This window comes from Diabrotica virgifera, chromosome 6 (assembly GCF_917563875.1).
Source record: "Diabrotica virgifera virgifera chromosome 6, PGI_DIABVI_V3a".
NCBI classification, from domain to species: Eukaryota; Metazoa; Arthropoda; class Insecta; order Coleoptera; family Chrysomelidae; genus Diabrotica; species Diabrotica virgifera.
This window is the reverse complement of record NC_065448.1, coordinates 224,150,217-224,169,787: the sequence shown is the minus strand read 5'-3', so window position 1 is coordinate 224,169,787 and position 19,571 is coordinate 224,150,217. Positions and strand designations below refer to the sequence as shown.

The following is a 19,571-nucleotide window of genomic DNA, read 5'->3' as shown; positions in this document are numbered from 1 at the left end:
ACGGATGCAGCAATTCATCATTTTTACGAGCCACTCTACGGTTTTTAGTCCAAAGTTCTTTATTTGCTCTGTTCGTATGTCGTCCAGGCCAGCCGCTTTATTATCTTTCATTTGATGGATCGCGCCTCTCACCTCCTCTAGACAAAAAGAGGTACCTAGAACATCTCTTTCTTCGTCGATATTCCGTTGAGCTCTCACCTTGTTCTTTCTTGATGTCGTCTTACCGTTCATTAGAAGATGATGGGCTATCTGATCGGGTGTGACTTCTGTCATGTTGACTGCCGGAGCAGCGGGATCGTTGCCAAGATTCCGAATCAGCTTCCAGGCACGTCTGCTGTTTTGTTTCATGTCCAGACTCGTGACCAGCTTGCACCACCTTTCCGTTCTGTTGGCGGATATCGCATGTAACATTTCCTCCCCAGCCTGTATTGTCGCTTCCGAGAAAGGGTCTTCTTCATATAGCTGTTCGTATCTTTTAAGTAGGGGTTTAGATTCTTCATTGAGCCCCGCTATGTACTCAGTTCGACAACCTCTAGGGATAAATTTCCGTGATACTTGCTTTACGATTTCTACAAATTTATCGTATGAATCTGGGCAAGGTTCTAGCTGGGAAACTTCTTGATCCAATGTTTCAGAGAATTTTTCCCATTTTGCTTTAGTAAAGTTGAACCTTCTCTTGAAAGGAACAATTTCGTATCTGATTGCCGCGTTGGAAAGACAAATTATTGGTCTGTGCTGTGTCTTTGGGAGAGCGCTTCCAACGATTTTTGTCACCTGGTCTCCAATTCTGTCGCTGACAAATATATTGTCTGGGTTGTAACCTCTGCGCCATCTTCCGCTGTTGAACGACGCAGGCTGCTTTGGATCGTGAATAAGTTTTAGGTTCATGCTTTCAGCCCATTTTTCTAGTTCTTCGCTATTGGAATCTGTTTCGTTGTAACCCCACGCGACACTGTGACAGTTGAAGTCACCCAGTACGAATTTGATTTGCTGTGATTGAAAGTTATTCGGTTCCTCAAAAGCAAAGTCAGCGTTTGGTGGTTTGTACATTGACGTTACTGTACAGGAGTTCATCTCCACTGTGAGGATCTCGATGTCATTTTGATCTGTTAGAGATGTGGATGCTACGTCGATATCTGGTCTGACGAAGACTGCGCTACCATATTGGTCGTGTGGTCTCTCCAGTATGAGCTTCATACCCCGAATCCTTGGTCTGCGGCTTGCAATACCTCTATGGGTTTCTTGAACCAGTAGAACATCGACACCATGTTCTCTGCACATATTAGACAATAGGTCTTCTTTATCTGCTGATAGTCCTTCAATATTAATTGAGGTCGTCATCAAAAATGGCCTTGATAAAGACCGTTTTGATTTTGATTGCATCTGTGTTGTTGGTGCACCGGTGTTGAAAGGATTAGCCGACATTACTCGTTTCCAGGGGACGCCCGATTGTATTCACAAGTGATCACAATCTACGTGGAGGCTCCTTTCATGTCCCCCTATTTGTATATATACCAGCGCTTTAGTGATCCCATAGTAAATCATGAGAAGAAACCTCTCATATTAAGTATTTAGTCTTACATTTACGTTACTCGCAAAATTAATTAAATATTGGTAGTATCATTTTAAAATAATCTACTTTAAAATGAAGAAAATATGTCTTAATTGTCAATATGAATGAGTCTGATAAAATTAAATTATTATATTTTTTTACCAAGAAAAAATACAAAATGTGTTTAATTTATTAATGTTTTGTATTTTGAGAACGATTTCCGAAGTGGTAATCGAAAAGTCAAATAAAGTTATTTTAACGTAAAATTGTTGCTTATTCGAAACAACATAGTAAATTGCATTAAGAGAGTGGGCGCAAAATTTTTCGGGCCAACGCTTTTTAAATGCATTAATTTTTTTCGAATTCTGAGAAAACTAATAAGTATATTTTATATTTTCGAAAAATTTAAAGACAACGAAAGACTACATTATTACCGAGTGCCGGAAGTCCCTGAAACCTTCTATGTTTATTTAAATAACTTACAGGGGTGAAAAAGAACAGAAAATTGAGTATGATTTTTAATTTCAAATATCTTATTCAAAAGAAACTTTTTGTTTATTCTAAAGACAGAAACGCATTAGAGGGTCGCGAACGCGGCTCGTCGCGTACAAGACAGTGGAAGACTTGAGATTCTCATTAAAAATTGAATCAAGTCCTCGTCGCATCTGAAACAAAAGTTGATTAATAGCAAGCTAAAAATTTGTTAATAGCTTAATGGTGTCTAGTCGGATAAACATTGATATATGGGAACACTGGAACAGGGGCAGATTTAATTGTGAAACAGGTTAAAAATTTGGAACGGTCAGACCACGAAAACGGCACATGTATTTTGTCCGACAGAACAGACTTAAACTCTCCGAACAGAGATTAAACTCTCATGCAAAAATCAGACTGCTATTTATCACCAAATGCGCGTTTTAATGAGTGGAACATGTAGAATATGTCAAACGACAGGAATTATGACAGGTGATAAGTTGCAGTCTGATTTTTGCATGAGAGTTTAATCTATGTTCGGAGAGTTTAAGTCTGTTCTGTCGGACAAAATAAATGTGCCGTTTTCGTGGTCTGACCATTCCAGATTTTTAACCTGTTCCACAATTAAAACTGCCCCTGTTCCAGTGTTCCCATATATCAAAGTTTATCCGACTAGACACCTTTCAGCTATTAACAAATTTTCAGCTTGCTATTAATCAACTTTCTTTTTCATACGCGGGATCCAGACCTATTTGACCGGTTGTATCTCAGGAACCACTCATCACAATTAAACGTTTTTTCTTTTAAAAGAAGCGCCCTCCCGCTTTTTTTCAGTACCGTTTTCATGATTTAATTTAATTGAATATTTCCCGAGATATTCTAATTGTTTATATTTTATAAGCCAAGAAATTGTTTATAATTTTAAAATATTCCTGAGGCCGCTTAGATAGTCCAATTTCAATTCTATAAAGTACGTTAGATAGATAGAGTATCTTTTTATACAAAAATCATAGTTATTCTTATGTATCATAATTATTGTGGTTATTATAGCGACCGTAAATTTTTAATTAGTAATTCAATTGTTGCTAAACTGTTCATTCAATTTTCATCGGCTTCTGGAATTATTATCTATACGAAAAGAGCTTTTATATTACCAAGTTATTTAATTATTGATAAACAATTACTTATCTAAAATTTTAGTTGAAATTTAAAGATGTTGTTGGAAAAACCCGCATTTTCCGGGGAAAATTTTCGTCGAAGTAAATCGGGAAAAACACGTCTCTATGCAGAATTTAATTACGGTGAATTTTTATTTGGGCGTTTTTGGTGTAAAGTTAAAAGCTTTGGAGTTATAGAGCAAAAATTGAGAAAAACTCGATTTTCGGGCTCCATTTTGTTTATAAAAAAGTAGCACACTATCTGCGGACTTTGCATACATATATTATTAATATATACAATCATAAGATTCGATTTCAGCAATAAAATTGCTGGTAAATAACTTTTCCTTGTATTTCCGCGACTTCCAAATGCGTTCATGAAGATTAAAAACAACGTAAAGAATCTGAGCTAGAGTAGTCCGCGATGAGTCGAGTCACTTCTGCGACTCTCTAATGCGTTTCTGTCGTAAGTGACTTTCGGCCGTCGGCAATAATGTAATCTTTCATTCTACATTACATTTTTCAAAAATATTTATTAGTTTTTTCAGGATTCGAAACACCTGAATGTATTTAAAAAGCATTAACCCGAAATGTTGCGCCTACCCTCTTAAGATTCCGCAAGGAAATAACTTCGAAACAATACTTATAAAAAGCTGATATCCTGTGTGTCTTTTCAAATGCATTACCTGCGTAAATTGATTAAAAGAAATATCACATGTAAAGCTCTTCTTCAGTGTGATATCTCATATGGGATTTCAAATTCCTTGCATCAATAAACTGTATTACACTAATTTCACATCTGTGAGGTTTTCTCCAAAGTGAGTCATCATGTGTGATTTCAAACTAGTGGCATGAGTAACCTGTTTCAAACAAATATGACACTTGTAAGGCATTTCCCAGTATGAGTCATCATGTGTGATTTCAAATGACCGGTTTGAGTACAAATGTCACACTTATAGGCCTTTTCTCCAGTGTGGGTCATCATGTGTGATTTCAAAGGACCGACTTGGGTAAACTGCTTAAAACAAATTTTACACTTGTAAGGCTTTTATCCAGTGTGATTCATAATGTGTGATTTCAAACTTTGGGCATGAGTAAACTGCTTAAAACAAATCTCGCACTTGTAAGGCTTTTCTCGAGTGTGAGTCATCATATGTGATTTCAAATGACCGGTTTGAGTAAACTGTTTGAGACAAATGTCACACTTATATGCCTTTTCTCCAGTGTGGGTCATCATGTGTGATTTCAAAGAACCGACTTGAGTGAACTGCTTAAAACAAATTTTACACTTGAAAGGCTTTTCTCCAGTGTGAGTCATCATGTGTGATTTCAAATGACCGGTTTGACTAAACTGTTTGAGACAAATGTCACACTTATAGGCCTTTTCTCCAGTGTGTGTTCTCAAATGTGTTTTCAAATTAATTGTCTGAGTAAAGTGTTTCAAACAAATATCACACTTATAAGGCTTTTCTCCAGTGTGAGTCATCATATGTAATTTCAAATGACCGGTTTGAGTAAACTGTTTGGGACAAATGTCACACTTATAGGCCTTTTCTCCAGTATGGGTCATCATGTGTGATTTCAAAGGACCGACTTGAGTGAACTGCTTAAAACAAATGTTACACTTTTAAGACTTCTCTCCAGTGTGAGTCATCATGTGTGATTTCAAATGACCAGCCTGAGTAAACTGCTTAAAACAAATTTTGCACTTATAAGGCTTTTCTCCAGTGTGAGTCACCATATGTGATTTCAGAGCACTTTGTGCAGTCACACTTGTGTTTCAAACAAGTATCACACTTATAAGGCTTTTCTCCAGTGTGAGTCGTCATATGTGATTTCAAACTACTGGCGTGAGTAAACTGCTTAAGACAAATCTCGCACTTGTAAGGCTTTTCTCCAGTGTGAGTCATCATATGTGATTTCAAATTATCGGCTTGAGCAAACTGCTTAAAACAAATTTCACATTTGTAAGACTTCTCTCCAGTGTGAGTCATCATGTGTGATTTCAAATGACCAGCCTGAGTAAACTGCTTAAAACAAATTTTGCACTTATAAGGCTTTTCTCCAGTGTGAGTCATCATGTGTGATTTCAAATGACCAGCCTGAGTAAACTGCTTAAAACAAATTTTGCACTTATAAGGCTTTTCTCCAGTGTGAGTCATTATATGTGATTTCAGAGCCCTTCGTGCAGTAAACTGTTTCAAACAAGTATCACACTTATAAGGCGTTTCTCCAGTGTGAGTCATCATATGTGATTTCAAACTACAGGCGTGAGTCCACTGCTTAAGACAAATCTCGCACTTGTAAGGCTTTTCTCCAGTGTGAGTCATCATATGTGATTTCAAATGTCCGGCTTGAGCAAACTGCTTAAAACAAATTTCACATTTGTAAGACTTCTCTCCAGTGTGAGTCATCATGTGTGATTTCAAATTACCAGCCTGAGTAAACTGCTTCAAACAAATCTCGCACTTGTAAGGCTTTACTCCAGTGTGTGTTATCACATGTCTTCTCAAATTACTTGCATCAGTAAACTGCTTCAAACAAATATCGCACTTGTAAGGCTTTTCTCCAGTGTGAGTCATCATATGTGATTTTAGAGTACATGCTGCAGTAAATGGTGTTAAACAAATTGCACATGTGTATGGTCCATTTCCAGTTTGAACTTTAATATTTTTACTTAATGTTTTTTCTTCAATGTATCTACCCAAATATTCTTCTTCATGAGATGAATGTTCAGGTGTTTTCATCATTTTTATTCTGGTGTTATTGCCTGAACAACCTAAAATATAAACCAAATGTACACATTTTAGTATGCAGAAACTATCAATATAATTGAGGCTCAGAGCAACAGTGGCCTAAGCCAAAAATTAAGCATTTTTTGATAAATATATCAATAAAAGCAGCAATATTAAATCTTCGGATTAACAAGGGTCTACACAACCTACCTCTATATTTGGATAAATAGTGCTAAATAATTTGTAGCTCCATCCCATAAGCATAATGTAAATGTGAATGCAAAGATTGTATTTATCTCAAAACTTCGTTTTTGGGGTTAGGCCACTGTTGATCTGAGCGCCTCAATTTAAAACAAGAATAAAAAGTAACAAAAGTGTAGATGAAATAAATGTTATAAACAAACTAAATCATTAAAAGAGACTTCCAGTTTGTGGTTATTTAAATACGAGCCTCTGTTTTTGAAAATAATCAATATTTGGTACCAAAATTTTCGTAACATAAATCTGTGCATCTTTCCTTAAAAACATTTTTTGATTGAGGCGAAGGAAAACATATGTAAGGAGAGAAAAAAAGCAAACATTTTCATTTAATAACTTTAATGAAATTTTATATTTAGTATGCGATAAACAGCAAATTGTTAAAAACAAATTTCATACTTATAAGCTATTTATTATTTTTGTTGGGAATAAGTCACAATTTTACTTTAAAATTAAGTTTATTTGACGTTACGATTTCCACTTCGGAATATATTGCAGTATTCGACCGCTGCCTGTGGCGTACAGTCGTCGCATATCAGTTTTTATTTTGACAAATAGGTGAGACTGAAATGATATCGAAATTTTGACATGTATTTATTTATTTTGAGTAAAAAATATAATATTCATTTCAAACAAAATAACATACAACAATTAAATAAAAACATGAAAGAAATTAAAAATAATCTAAAGCTTCTAAAGAAGCGTTACCTTGAGTTGACTGTGATTGTCTTACTAACTATCAAACCTCTATGTACTGATGGAATATTAGTCAATGCAACCACTCGGCGCAATAATACATGACAGAAGCGGTCGTTCAGTTCATGATGAGACTTGAATCACTTGAATCAATGAGAATCACTAATAGGGCTTTTCATCGATTGTCATTTGTTTCGAGCTTGTCATGTGTCACATAATATTAATATATCTACGTCATACGTCTTTGGTTTGTATCATTGGTACATACCAATAACGTACGACGTAGATAAATTAATATTATGTGACACATGACAGAAGCTCGAAACAAATGACTGTGAATGATAAGCCCTATAGGGCTTTTCATCGATTGTCATTTGTTTCGAGCTTCTGTCATGTGTCACATAATATTAATATATCTACGTCATACGTCTTTGGTTTGTATCATTGGTAGATGCCCATAACGTATGACGTAGATAAATATATTAATATTATGCGACACATGACAGAAGCTCCCAACAAATGACTGTGAATGAAAAGCCTATAATCGAAGTATTTCAATTGGTTGCCAGGTGCACTTTTTTCAACTTGGCACAATAGACTTTTTTAAATATTCTTTTGTGGCAGTCAACCTGTTAATAAATTACATTAAACAAACGCACTACTATAGTGTGTCCTTTTCAAACGTGATTTCAAATTTACGTAAATTGATTTAACAGAAATATCACACTTGTAAGGCTTTTCCCTACTCCCAGTGTGTGTTCTCAAATTTCTTGCATCAATATAATTATTTGGTCCATAAACAAAATAAACAGTGTTGGGCATGTGCTCCGCCTTGTCTTAGTCCTCCTGTTGTGTCCTGTAAAAGTGTTTGATCAATTGTTACTAATCACCTAGTTCATATTCTGGCTATATATTTTCTGGATGATTCGTATCATTTTATGTCCTACACATTTCTCTCTTAGCACTTTCCACACTCTCTGTCTGGGTACTTTGTCGAAGGCCTTTTCTAGGTCTAATAAGGCTAAGTATATGTTATTTTTCTCTTGAAGCGCTTTTTCGCTTATTTGTTTTAGCGTGAATATAATATGATCTTGTATGCTCCTTCCGCTTTGTGACTCGTCTAGTGTCTCTTCCGCGATTATTCTTATTCGTTTGTCTATAACATCTATAACAATCGTTTATCGTTGAAATAAAATAATAAACGATATTTTAAATCTAAGACTCTTTGTCAAAAGAAACTGCTTTCTGGTTGCATCCTGAATCTCCGGCTTTAACAATTTATAACCACGGAGACGACAAATGTAGAAGAAAGCAGAAAGGACAACGGTCACGTATCTACTCTCTTTTCGTCTAGGAAGAGCCGAAAGACAGTTTCAACTATTCAAAAATCTGAGTAAATAGGAACAAGGATGGAACATTGGTTTAGAGTTGTGACTGCATAGCTTCACCGATGACGCCTGAGAGGCAGAAATAGCTATCTGGAGATGGTGGTCCAACTCTGAATCAAATAAAAACAAAAACTGCCTTTCTCCCTTATTCATCTTTACTCAGATTTTTGAGTACTTAAAACTGTCTTTCGTCTCTTTTCCTAGACGAAAAGGGAGTAGATACGTTACAGTTGTCCTTTCTGCTTTCTTCTACATTCGTCATCTCGGTGCTTATAAATTGTTAAAACCGGAGATTCAGGATGCAACCAGAAAGCAGTTTCTTTTGGCGAAGAGTCTTAGATTTAAAATATTGTTTATTATTTTATTTCAATTATTTTAATTGTTTTATTACAGTAAACTTTGTGTCTGAGACTTTTCGTTTTCCTCGTTTTTACGAAAGATGTCGCTGTTTTGCGTTTCAAAGGTGGAATTATCGCATTCGCGGTAGTTTCCCTTAAATAAGGCAGGCTGTAATATTTGATTTAGAGTTGTGACTGCAAAGCTCCACCGATGACGTCTGAGAGGCAGAAATAGCTATATGGAGATGGTGGTCCAACTCTGAATAAAAAAAAACAAAAACTGCATTTTTCCCTTGTTTCACACAAATTTCACATCTGTGAGGCTTTTTCCAGTGTGAGTCATCATGTGTGATTTCAAATGGTCGGTTCGAGTAAGCTGCTTAAAATAGATTTCGCACCTGTAAGGCTTTTCTCCAGTGTGTATTCTCAAATGTGCTTTCAAATTATTTGCCTGAGTAAAGTGCTTCAAACAAATATCACACCTATAAGGCTTTTCTCCAGAGTGAGTCATCATATGTGATTTCAAACTACTGGCTTTACTAACCTCTTTCAAACAAATATGACACTTGTAAGGCTTTTCTCCAGTGTGTGTTGTCAAATGTATATTCAAATTAGTTGCCTGAGCAAATTGTTTCAAACAAATTTCACATTTGTAAGGTTTTACTCCAGGGTGTGTTATCACATGTCTTCTCAAATTACTTGCATCAGTAAACTGCTTCAAACAAATATCACACTTGTAAGGTTTTTCTCCTGTGTTAGTCACCATATGTGATTTCAGATCCCTAGCTACAATAAACTGTTTCAAACAAATTTCACATTTATGAGGTTTTTCTCCGGTGTGAGTCATCATATGTAATTTCAGAGTACTTGGTGCAGTAAACTGTTTCACACAAATTTCACACTGGTAAGGCTTGTCTTCACTGTGTATTCTCAAAAAATGTGCTTTTAAACTACTGGCTTGAGTAAACTGCTTAAGACAAATTTCGCACTGGTAAGGCTTTTCTCCAGTGTGAGTCATCATATGTGATTTCAGGGTACATGCTGCAGTAAATTGTTTTAAACAAATTGCACACTTGTAAGGTCCACTTCCAGTTTGAACTTTCATGTTTTTACTTAATGTTCTTTCTTCAATGTTACTACCCAAATTTTCTTCTTCATGACATGAATCTTCAGGTGTTTTCATCATTTTTATTCTGTTCTTATTGCCTGAACAACCTAAAATATAAACCAAATGTACACATTTTGATGTACAGACAAATGTATGCAGAAACTACACTAATCACAAAAAGTATCGCATAATTTTTGGAAAAGAAAAAAATCTTAATTTTTTTTTATTTTTAGCAGAGTGTTGTTTGTACATGTACTCGGATGTCTATGGTCTTCTTTAGGTGTCTACAAACCCATAACATTTCAAGTTGAAGAAGGTTAAGAAGGTATAAATAGAGAAAGTGGAGGATACACAAGAAGACCAGTTCCAAAACTTCCCAGGTTTACGAACAAAGCAGATGAACGCTATTTACATCTGAAGACTTTGCGTACTCAACATATTACAGCTTAACAACTGCAAAATGAGGTTTCCATAGCCCGTGGCTCGTAAGGTTCGTTTCGTAAAGTGCCAATTTGGTTATAAACAGATTAAGGGAATTTGGAATCAGAGCCAGAATGGTTGCTACTTCTCAGCTGTTAACGAGTGCACACCGTATAACATGTTTAATTATATAATGGAGTAAAAATTGTTAATGATTTCCTGATTTCCATATTATTGTTGGAAAGGTATGCCTTTATTTTATTTATTCACCATTAAGAAATATATGGATAACAGTATTAGTGTCTTTTGGATAAATTGGTTCTAAATATTAGATTTATTTACGTTTATATATCTGTATGAAACCAGACATATCGTCGTCCTAATCTGTAAACTGCGAACTCCATAATTATCTGAAAATGATTTATTACTGCCATCTATTTGAATTACTGTCATGATTGTTCTAAAATTATATTATATGAATGTTGTAGCGTTTGAAAAAACTCCAACATTAATTTAATATCCCAATTCCCAAAAAGAATGTCCATTTTTTAATTTATTTTGTGAAGTTGAATATCATTAAAATATCCCAAGCCGCACCTGTGTACAGCTATGAAGTATTGCACAACATTTCAATGTGTTACAAGATTCCTGTTTATTTAGTACGCAATTACAGAATTTGTAAGAAGTGCTGACAAGTACAGAGTTCGGATGCGTAGATGAACTTTCTAGAAGAAATGTTGAAACCCCCTATTTGAAAAAATGGTTTAGTCCAACCGAAGGTAGCGTGAGTTTTTGTCAAGTAAGCATCCCTAAGGATCAAAATCGCTCGGTACTTTCGTCGTACTTTTCCTGTTTGTGGCTTCAGAGCGAAGCGCAATTTAGTCCAGCTTTAAGACCCGAGGTAGTAGCATCTTCTCCTCGGCTGGTCTCGCTTGAAGTAGGGCGTAGTCCCTCGTAGCCCCGCCGGTAAAATGTAGAATGGTCGTGTTGTAAAGCTATGAAGATCTGAATATGTAGTGAGTGCTCTGAGAAGATTTTTTTCCACATAGTAATGTAGTATGGTATAGTTAGACCCAAACCCAGACATCCAAAGTGAAAGTTATCCTCCAACACCAAATTATTCTATATGGTCCACATAATGTTCAGAAAAAAGTCACACCATTTTGAGCGTCGGGTTTGGGGGGGAGAAATCTGCAAAAATTCGTAGTTTTTTACGTTTTTCGTCAATATTTCTAAAACTAAGCGGTTTAGCATGAACAACCTTCTACACAAAATTGTTCTACATTAAATTTGAAATAAAAAAGGCCCTATGCATAACCCTTCTAAAATGAACGGTTGCAAAGTTACGGAGATAGTATAGTATAATTGGTCCAAAAAAAGGACTAACCCAGACATCCAAAGTAAAAGTTTTCCTTCAAGACCAAATTGTTCTATATGGTCCACATATTGTTCAGTAAAAAGTTACACCATTTTGAGCGTCCGGTTTGGGGGGGAGATGGGGGAGAAGTCGGTAAAATAGTAGTTTTTTTTAGTTTTTCGTCAATATTTCTAAAACTATGCTTTAGCGTAAGGAATGTTCTATAGAAAAATATTCTACATAAAATTTAAAACAAAAAAGGTTCTATACATAATTGTTATAAAATCAACGGTTCCAGAGTTACGGAGGGTGCGGAGGGTGAAAAGTGGAGATTTTCGATATTTTTTATATTCACCGATTTCTCCCCCCTCTCCCCCCAAACCTGACGCTCAAAATATTGTGACTTTTTTCTGAACATTATGTGGACCATATAAAACAATTTGGTGTTGGAGGATAACTTTCACTTTGGATGTCTGGGTTTTTGGTATAGTTATATCATAAATATTGCCCAAAAAATAAAAAAGTATCGAAAACCTCGACATTTCACCCTCCGTAACTCTGGAACCGTTGATTTTATAACAATTATGTATAGATCATTTTTTGTTTTAAATTTCATGTAGAACATTTTTGTATACAACATTGTTTACGCTAAAGCATAGTATTAGAAATATTGACGAAAAACTTAAAAAAAATACTAATTTACCGACTTCCCCCCCATCTCCCCCCCCCCCCCCAAACCGGACGCTCAAAATGGTGTAACTTTTTACTGAACAATATGTGGACTATATAGAACAATTTGGTGTTGAAGGAAAACTTTTACTTTGGATGTTTGGGTTAGGCCTTTTTTTGGACCAGTTATACTATACTACCTCCGTAACTTTGGAACCATTCATTTTAGAAAGATTATGCATACGGCCTTTTTTATTTCAAATTTAATGTAGAACAATTTTGTATAGAGGGTTGTTCATGCTAAACGGCATAGTTTTAGAAATATTGGCGAAAAACTTAAAAAACTACGAATTTACCGATTTCTCCCCCCCCCCCCCCCAACCCTAAGAAGCTCAAAATGGTGTGACTTTTTTCTGGACATTGTGTGGACCATATAGAACAATTTGGTGTTGAAGGATAACTTTCACTTTGGATGTCTGGGTTATGCCATCTTTTGGATCAACTATACTATACTAATGGATTTGTATGGAAAATCGAAGACTCCTGAGAGTCAAATACGCAGTTCTACAAACCGGCATTGTTGTCTTTTGTTTCCTGTCTTATGTATGATGGTCAAGCCCTGATTTCACAGAAGAAATGTGAACCGCCACTCCTCGTGTCGAAAGGACACTGATGTTTTCGTTTCCCGTTCCAGTTCCCAGAGCCCTTTAAATCGAAATAATGAAGAACCCCTTTTCGGGAGAGATTAAATGTCCAGCAAACGACGGCAATGTTGCCAGATTCCTTTTAGCGGGAATTTTAAAATTTTATAGCAGTTTGGTTTTAAATTTGACAGTTCTGTTTTCTCAAGTCAAAAATCTTAACCTTACTTTTACAAGTGATTAGGACCAATTAGGACTATTATTATTATTTTATTTACATGTAAATTGAAACAATAAATATTGTGCTGTGTCATAATTTCAAACTCATTATGCTGCAGTCTTTTCCAGTTGATAAAATTGCAATTCAAAAACTTTTAGGTAGGTAGGTGTAACTTCCAAATTATTATTTATTTTTTAAGTATTAAGGTTGATGTTGATATCAAAAATTTAGATTTCAAAGATAGTTTTATGTAGGATGTAGGTAGATACTAATAGAGTAATACTAGATAATAGATTAGATACAAAGTAAGCTGTAAGTAGTATAACTGCCCATGTAATCACTTGTTATGTTGTTTTTTTAGATTTGCACTGTATTGATGGCACAGGAAAAGAACAAGAGTACAAGAAAATGAAACATCTTATTATGAATGTATATGTATGTGATCTTAAAAAAATTATTTTACAAAACAAGATAGAGAAACAGCTTTAAAATCCCAAGGATCCTGCAAAATGTTTATTTGGTGTACTAGTTGAATAATAGTATCTAAAAATATTGAAACTATTTTAAAACACGTTACAGCCATGAGGATGATATAGAGCACTTACATAAATACCAAAATCAGATAAATATCTCTTCAAAGTTTATTTTGAGACTTTCTTCAAAAATGTAAGTAAACTATTTGCATATCGACGGCAGAAAGGCAGGATTTCGTAACTGAAAAAATTTTATAACATGAGTTACTTCAGTTTTCGCTTTAGAATAAGTGTATCGGCAGCTATTAAACAGCGATTACAGCTGGGAAAGTTTCTGGAAGGCTTTCCCAGCTCTAAAAGCTGTTTAATATGTGCTGATACACTTATTCTAAAGCGAAAACCGAATAACTCATTTTATACAAATTTTTCAGTTATGAGGTCCTGCCTTTCCGCCATTGATATACACAATATAATTTAAAACAAGAGTGTTACCACTAAACCACTTTTTAAATATTACTCATGAATATTTACTACAGTTTACAATTTCAAACTAGTGTGTTTGATTCTCCTATACCTATATTTTACTTTTTTAGTAAACTTCAGACTGTTCAGGATAGCATAATAGCATAGGAGACGAATTAAAAAGAATTGATTTACTTACAAGAAAAGATATCACAAACATTAAACTCTCTTATGGCATTGATTTGAAAGATGGGTATATGTACAATGATGATGCAACCAGTGTTTATTTTTGGGTTGAATGCTTACAGACTCATGTCCAATTCGCGATGAAAAACAAAGTATCTGACCTCTGGTGGAATAAATTTAAACGACTATAAGTGGTATAAACAAACCAAAAAATTGTTGATTTGAATGGAATTTGGTCACTATTAAGAAATTTTTGGTAATTTTCACTATTATGAGTACATTAAAATATTTTAAATCAAATCGGTATTGTTCTATTCCTCAATTGAATGTTTGTTTATACCATTTATATCGGCCATTTTCCTGCATTCGACCTGCCCTCTATATTCCGTTTCAATCGCGAATATTATTTTACAAACAACAGGGCATACTAATGGATATTCATTCTGAATTTAACATTTATGATTTTTGTCTTATTTTCCTTAATACTGTGCCAAAAGGAAATGTTAATTAAGCTTGGTAAATCCTTTATCGCAATCGATGGAACTCATGGGCTCAATTCCTATGACTTTGAACTTATGACAGTATTAGTAAAAGATGAATTTGGGAATGGATTTTGTACTGCTTTCTTATTTTCAAATAGAAAAGATACCTACTTTAATTTACCAATTTTTTTAAATACATGTCTGTGTTGGTATTATAGTCAAATGTTTTCATATCAGGCATAAGCGACACCTTTTACAATGCCTCGTCAAATGTAATGGGTATTGCTCCTAATAGACTGTTAAGTGCCTGGCACATAGATAGGGCATGGTAAGTAAATCTTAATAAAATATCTGATTCTGAAAAAAATCCTATTATGTATACAAGATGTATTAATGATGGTTTAGAGAGTATTAATAGCTTTTTGGGTAGACTTCTAAGTGATGCAGATACATACAATTTTAGTAAGTATTTCCAGTAGAACTACTGCAATAACATCCAACAATGGGCCTATTGTTATAGGAAAGGGTTATGGAATTAATACCAATATGACCATTCAATATTTTCATAAAATTTTGGATAAAAGGGTATCCATTAGTTGTTATCAGCTACGTTTAAAACTTGGCACTCATGGAGAGCTATACTATAATATATAATAGGTATATCTCATAATATTACATCTCATATTGTTCACTACAGTAGTAATGAGTGAGCCTGCATACACAGAACCATAATAATATATTATAGTTCGTGTATGCAGGCTCACTCATTACAATAGTGAGCAATATGAGATATAACATATTATAGTATAAGTCTCTGTGCATGACCAGATTAACACGTTTGGTACCCATCTCAAACAAGCTCCACTTGGCTGGTACCACATAGTTAAATCATTTATTTAGTTACACAGTACTACTCACATAACTTATGTGTTGTCAGTACCTTCCGTAAAACGTTCGTGATGCTACCCATACGTCATGGCCACTGAATGTGTTAAAGCTTGTTAATGTAGGAGAGTTATACTAAAATATATATCGCCTATTATATTGCCTTAAATAGAAAAAATATCTTATTTAAATTGTATCCATGTAAGTTTTGATTTAATGAAATAAACCTTTTAATCAAAAAAGTGTTGTTTACTTGTGTACACCCAGCAATATCCTGATCATAGATAAATAATATAGTATTACCGGATCCTGATACGCAGACGCCAATAGGGCTTTTCATCGATTGTCATTTGTTTCGAGCTTCTGTCATGAGTCACATAATATTAATGTATCTATGTCATACGTCTTTGGTTTGTATCATTGGTACATACCAATAACGTACGACGTAGATATATTAATATTATGTGACACATGACAGAAGCTCGAAACAAATGACTGTGAATGAAATGCCCTATTGAATAGGGCTTTTCATCGATTGTCATTTGTTTCGAGCTTCGGTCAAGTGTCACATAATATTAATATATCTACGCCATATATCTGTGTTTTGTATCATTGGCAATATCAATAACATATGACATAGATATATTAGACAACACATGACAGAAGCTCGAAACAAATGACTGAGTGAAAAGCCCTATATCATGTAAATACAAGTCATAAAGATGTCTTTCTACGGTTAAAATTTCACAGCCTAAAGACATCACTTATGTAACTTCTTAAGCCGTCACAAAATGACTGCAATAAGAAAATAGAATTTATTAACTCACCTCGCCCCCAGGCAAAGTAAAGGTGCTAGGCCACTAAGAATGTTTTTTTTTATTTTTTTTATTTTGCGGCTTTAGCCCTTAGCTATTTAGCCAGATACATGATGAGAATTAATACTATTATAATACATATTAAAACTAATTCAAATTACTAGTAATTTTATTAATATTCTGAATAATTATGTAACCACTTAATACTAAAATAAAAAAGTGTCCATCTATACTATCCCAACACATTTTCACCTTTGAAATCGTAAATTTCCATTCCCATTAAAAATAATTTGTACTGTATAAGTATATTTCTTTTGAGCTTCATTTTTTTTTTCAAAATACTCCAACGTGAGTTTTAAATTATGACAAAGTACAATACTTGTTTCAATATTTAAATGTAAATAAAATAATCCTAATTACTTGTAAAAGTAAGGTTATAAATTTAAGAATACAGAACTCTCTTTTAAAACCAAAGTGGCATTAGACTAATTTTAAAATTCCCGCTAAAAGGAAAAAGGTAAGTCTGGCATCAGTGCCGTCGTTTGCTGGACATTTAATCTCTCCCCCCCTTTTCCCGTGTAGCTTGTGACCTGTGACGATGGATTTTGTTAAAATAATTAAGGTATACATTTTTAAATTTTGTAAGGATTCCAAAAGGATATAAAGTTTGTTGGTAAAGAATTTTAAAATATAATAATAATTTGCAGTTTGCTTTCATAATGGTAATAAATGACAGTGACTTTGACAGCTGCGTCAAATCTTGTGTTGACGTACACTGCTAACCAAAGTTGTTGTATTTAATTTTGATAGAAAAATAATGTAAAGTTGAAGTTTTTTTTGTATTAAAATAATGCAAAGTTGAAGTTTTTTGTTGTATTGAAATAATGTAAAGTTGAAGATTTTTTAATCCTGTAGTAATGTCAATTATTCCCTTTTTTTTGTTTAAAGAATTTAAAAAAAAGATGTTTGGAAATATAGATTTTTTTGTTTAAAGGAGAAATAAAGTTTCTAAAGGTTTAAAATAATTAAAATAAACATAGTAAAATGTACCTTCTTTTATTTGTTTTCTGTAACCCCTATTTTGGAAAAATTTTAACTAAATTCTAATACAAATGATGTAAGTTGTAGAGTAGAAGAAAGAAATGGCATAGAAGCCAACAAAATGAGATAAAGTAGCCCAGTTTGACCCCATAGAGGAATCGATGATGATAGTCCCCCCATTTGGTACCCGTAAGTATGAAAAATGTCCTGTAAGTACCCATATGTGAACCAGAGGATTTGTTTCGAACGGCGTCCTTTTTGTTAAATAGTAGAAAGATCCTCTAGTCAGAGTAAGTACCCTTTAGTATTTGGTTATGGTAGTTTAGTCATCTTAACACACTAACGAATCTACGACCCAGCCAACGCATAAAAAATGAGCTGCCGTCTTGCAATGAGGGTTTGCGTGTCTGTTCCTTCTACTAGCCCCATTTCGACCCCCCAGTATTCAAGTAGTTAGTTCTTTCTGATTTTAAATAAAATATTCTCAATCATTGTAAAGAACGCAAATACTCTAATAAAAATAAATTTTTGTAGTTGAAGAATTTCCAAAAAAATAAAATATTTTTTTAGGTGAAGCATTTCCAAAAATCTAATGCTAAACGACTAAATGCTTGGGTGGGGTGATAGCCAGTTCTGATGACATAGCAAATGCAGATTGTATGTGTATGGCCGGTAATAGTGAAGTCTGCAGCAATCCTATTTTTAGCTGAGTATGCCCAGGGTAAGACAGAAGAAGAAGAACCCAATGCATGTACATATGTTACAGCTACATGGTTTGGAGATAGCAACATATGCATTCGCTGATGAAAAACTAATGAGTTTTGAAACTGTTCGGTCAGAGTGCTTGTTGTGCTCACTAAACGAACTGAAATATAAGATGGCTTTGGCATTGTGTTGCAGCGATATGAAAATGGTTATTCATTTTTAATTATAATGTACTTCTTCATCATGAGTAATTATGTATTGGTCTTTTAAATGTGTATTTATTTTTGTAATTAGTATCAACTTGTAATGATAATATACATTTATCGTTTACGGTATGACTATGTTTTGACTCTAAAATAAATGATTTATTAAAAATCGAATCTTGCCTCTTTCTGTTAGTAACTACCCATGGATATCACAAATAGTGATTACTGATAGGTTTGTTCGTAGAATGATCAGCAACTCTTGCCAACCATCAGACACATGTGCATTCGTAGTCTATGAATGCTAACTATTAACTGCTCATGCATCTGATGGTTGGCAGCAGTTGCTAATCGTTTGTGTCATACTACGAACAAACCTATTAGGCCTGAATCCCATGTACCAAAAAAATTGATTAATAGCAAGCTGAAATTTGTTAATAGCTTAACGGTGTCCAGTTGGACAAACTTTGATGTATTGTGACACTGGAACAGGGATAGTTTTAATTGTGAAACAGTTTGGAACTCAGATTTGGAACATCAGATTACAAAAACATCCCATATATTTTTTCGGACAGAACATCCAATTGATTTGTTATCCTTTCATTAAATTTTCATGCAAAAATCAGACTGCTATTACTAACCAACATGATTCCTGTAGTTTGACATGGTCTTCGTGTTCTACTCATTAAAATGCCCAGTTGGTGATTTTTTCACCAGTCTGGTTTTTGCATGAGAGTTTAATGAATTGGTAGCAAATCAATTGGAAGTTTTATCTGACAAATTACATAAACATTTTCGTAGTTTGATGTTCCAAATTTTTAACCTGTTCCACAGTTAAAACTTCCAGTGTTCCCATACATCAAAGTTTGTCGGACTAGACACCGTTCAGCTATTAATAAATTTTCAGCTTGCTATTAATCAACTTTTTTTGGTACGCGGGATCCAGGTCTATATAGAATAAATAAATAACAAAACAAATTCCCTGTCAAAACTGCATTTATTTTGAATAGAATGAAAAACAAAATAATATTGTTTTAACAAAATAGGGGATAAATGTTAAAATTTAGTATTAATAAAGTTTGTCACATTGGCCTAAAAATTAATGTCACTAGTTAAATTAGTGTCACATATAAATAATTGTAATAATATTAATAAAAACCATAATTCCTAGCATGAGTGCGTCCTGTTTTTTGATAATTTAGTTAGGCGAGGAAACAAATGAGTTTCTAATAGGGCTCTTCATCGATTGTCATTTGTTTCGAGCTTCTGTTAGATGTTGTATAATCCGTGTATAATATTACTATAC

At 34.1% G+C, this 19,571-nt stretch overlaps 1 protein-coding gene, 1 long non-coding RNA gene and 1 pseudogene across 3 annotated transcripts in view; 1 reads left to right on the top strand and 2 right to left on the bottom strand.

The window, feature by feature from the left end:
- The window catches only part of LOC126887268 (zinc finger protein 85-like), a 46,678-nt gene extending 41,818 nt beyond the window's left edge, over positions 1–4,860 (bottom strand). The window contains exon 1 of one of the 2 annotated variants that reach the window (XM_050654684.1): positions 3,870–4,860. The gene's annotated coding sequence lies outside the window, so the exon portion shown is untranslated. The remainder of the gene's footprint in view (positions 1–3,869) is intronic. The other variant, XM_050654685.1, reaches the window with a different exon arrangement.
- Positions 1–19,571, bottom strand: part of LOC126887262 (zinc finger protein 883-like) — a 151,072-nt pseudogene that overhangs the window by 119,137 nt on the left and 12,364 nt on the right.
- On the top strand, positions 12,563–15,722 carry LOC126887276 (uncharacterized). Its single transcript, XR_007699002.1, has 3 exons — positions 12,563–13,171; positions 13,375–13,679; positions 14,080–15,722. It is a non-coding gene; the product is annotated as an uncharacterized LOC126887276 (long non-coding RNA).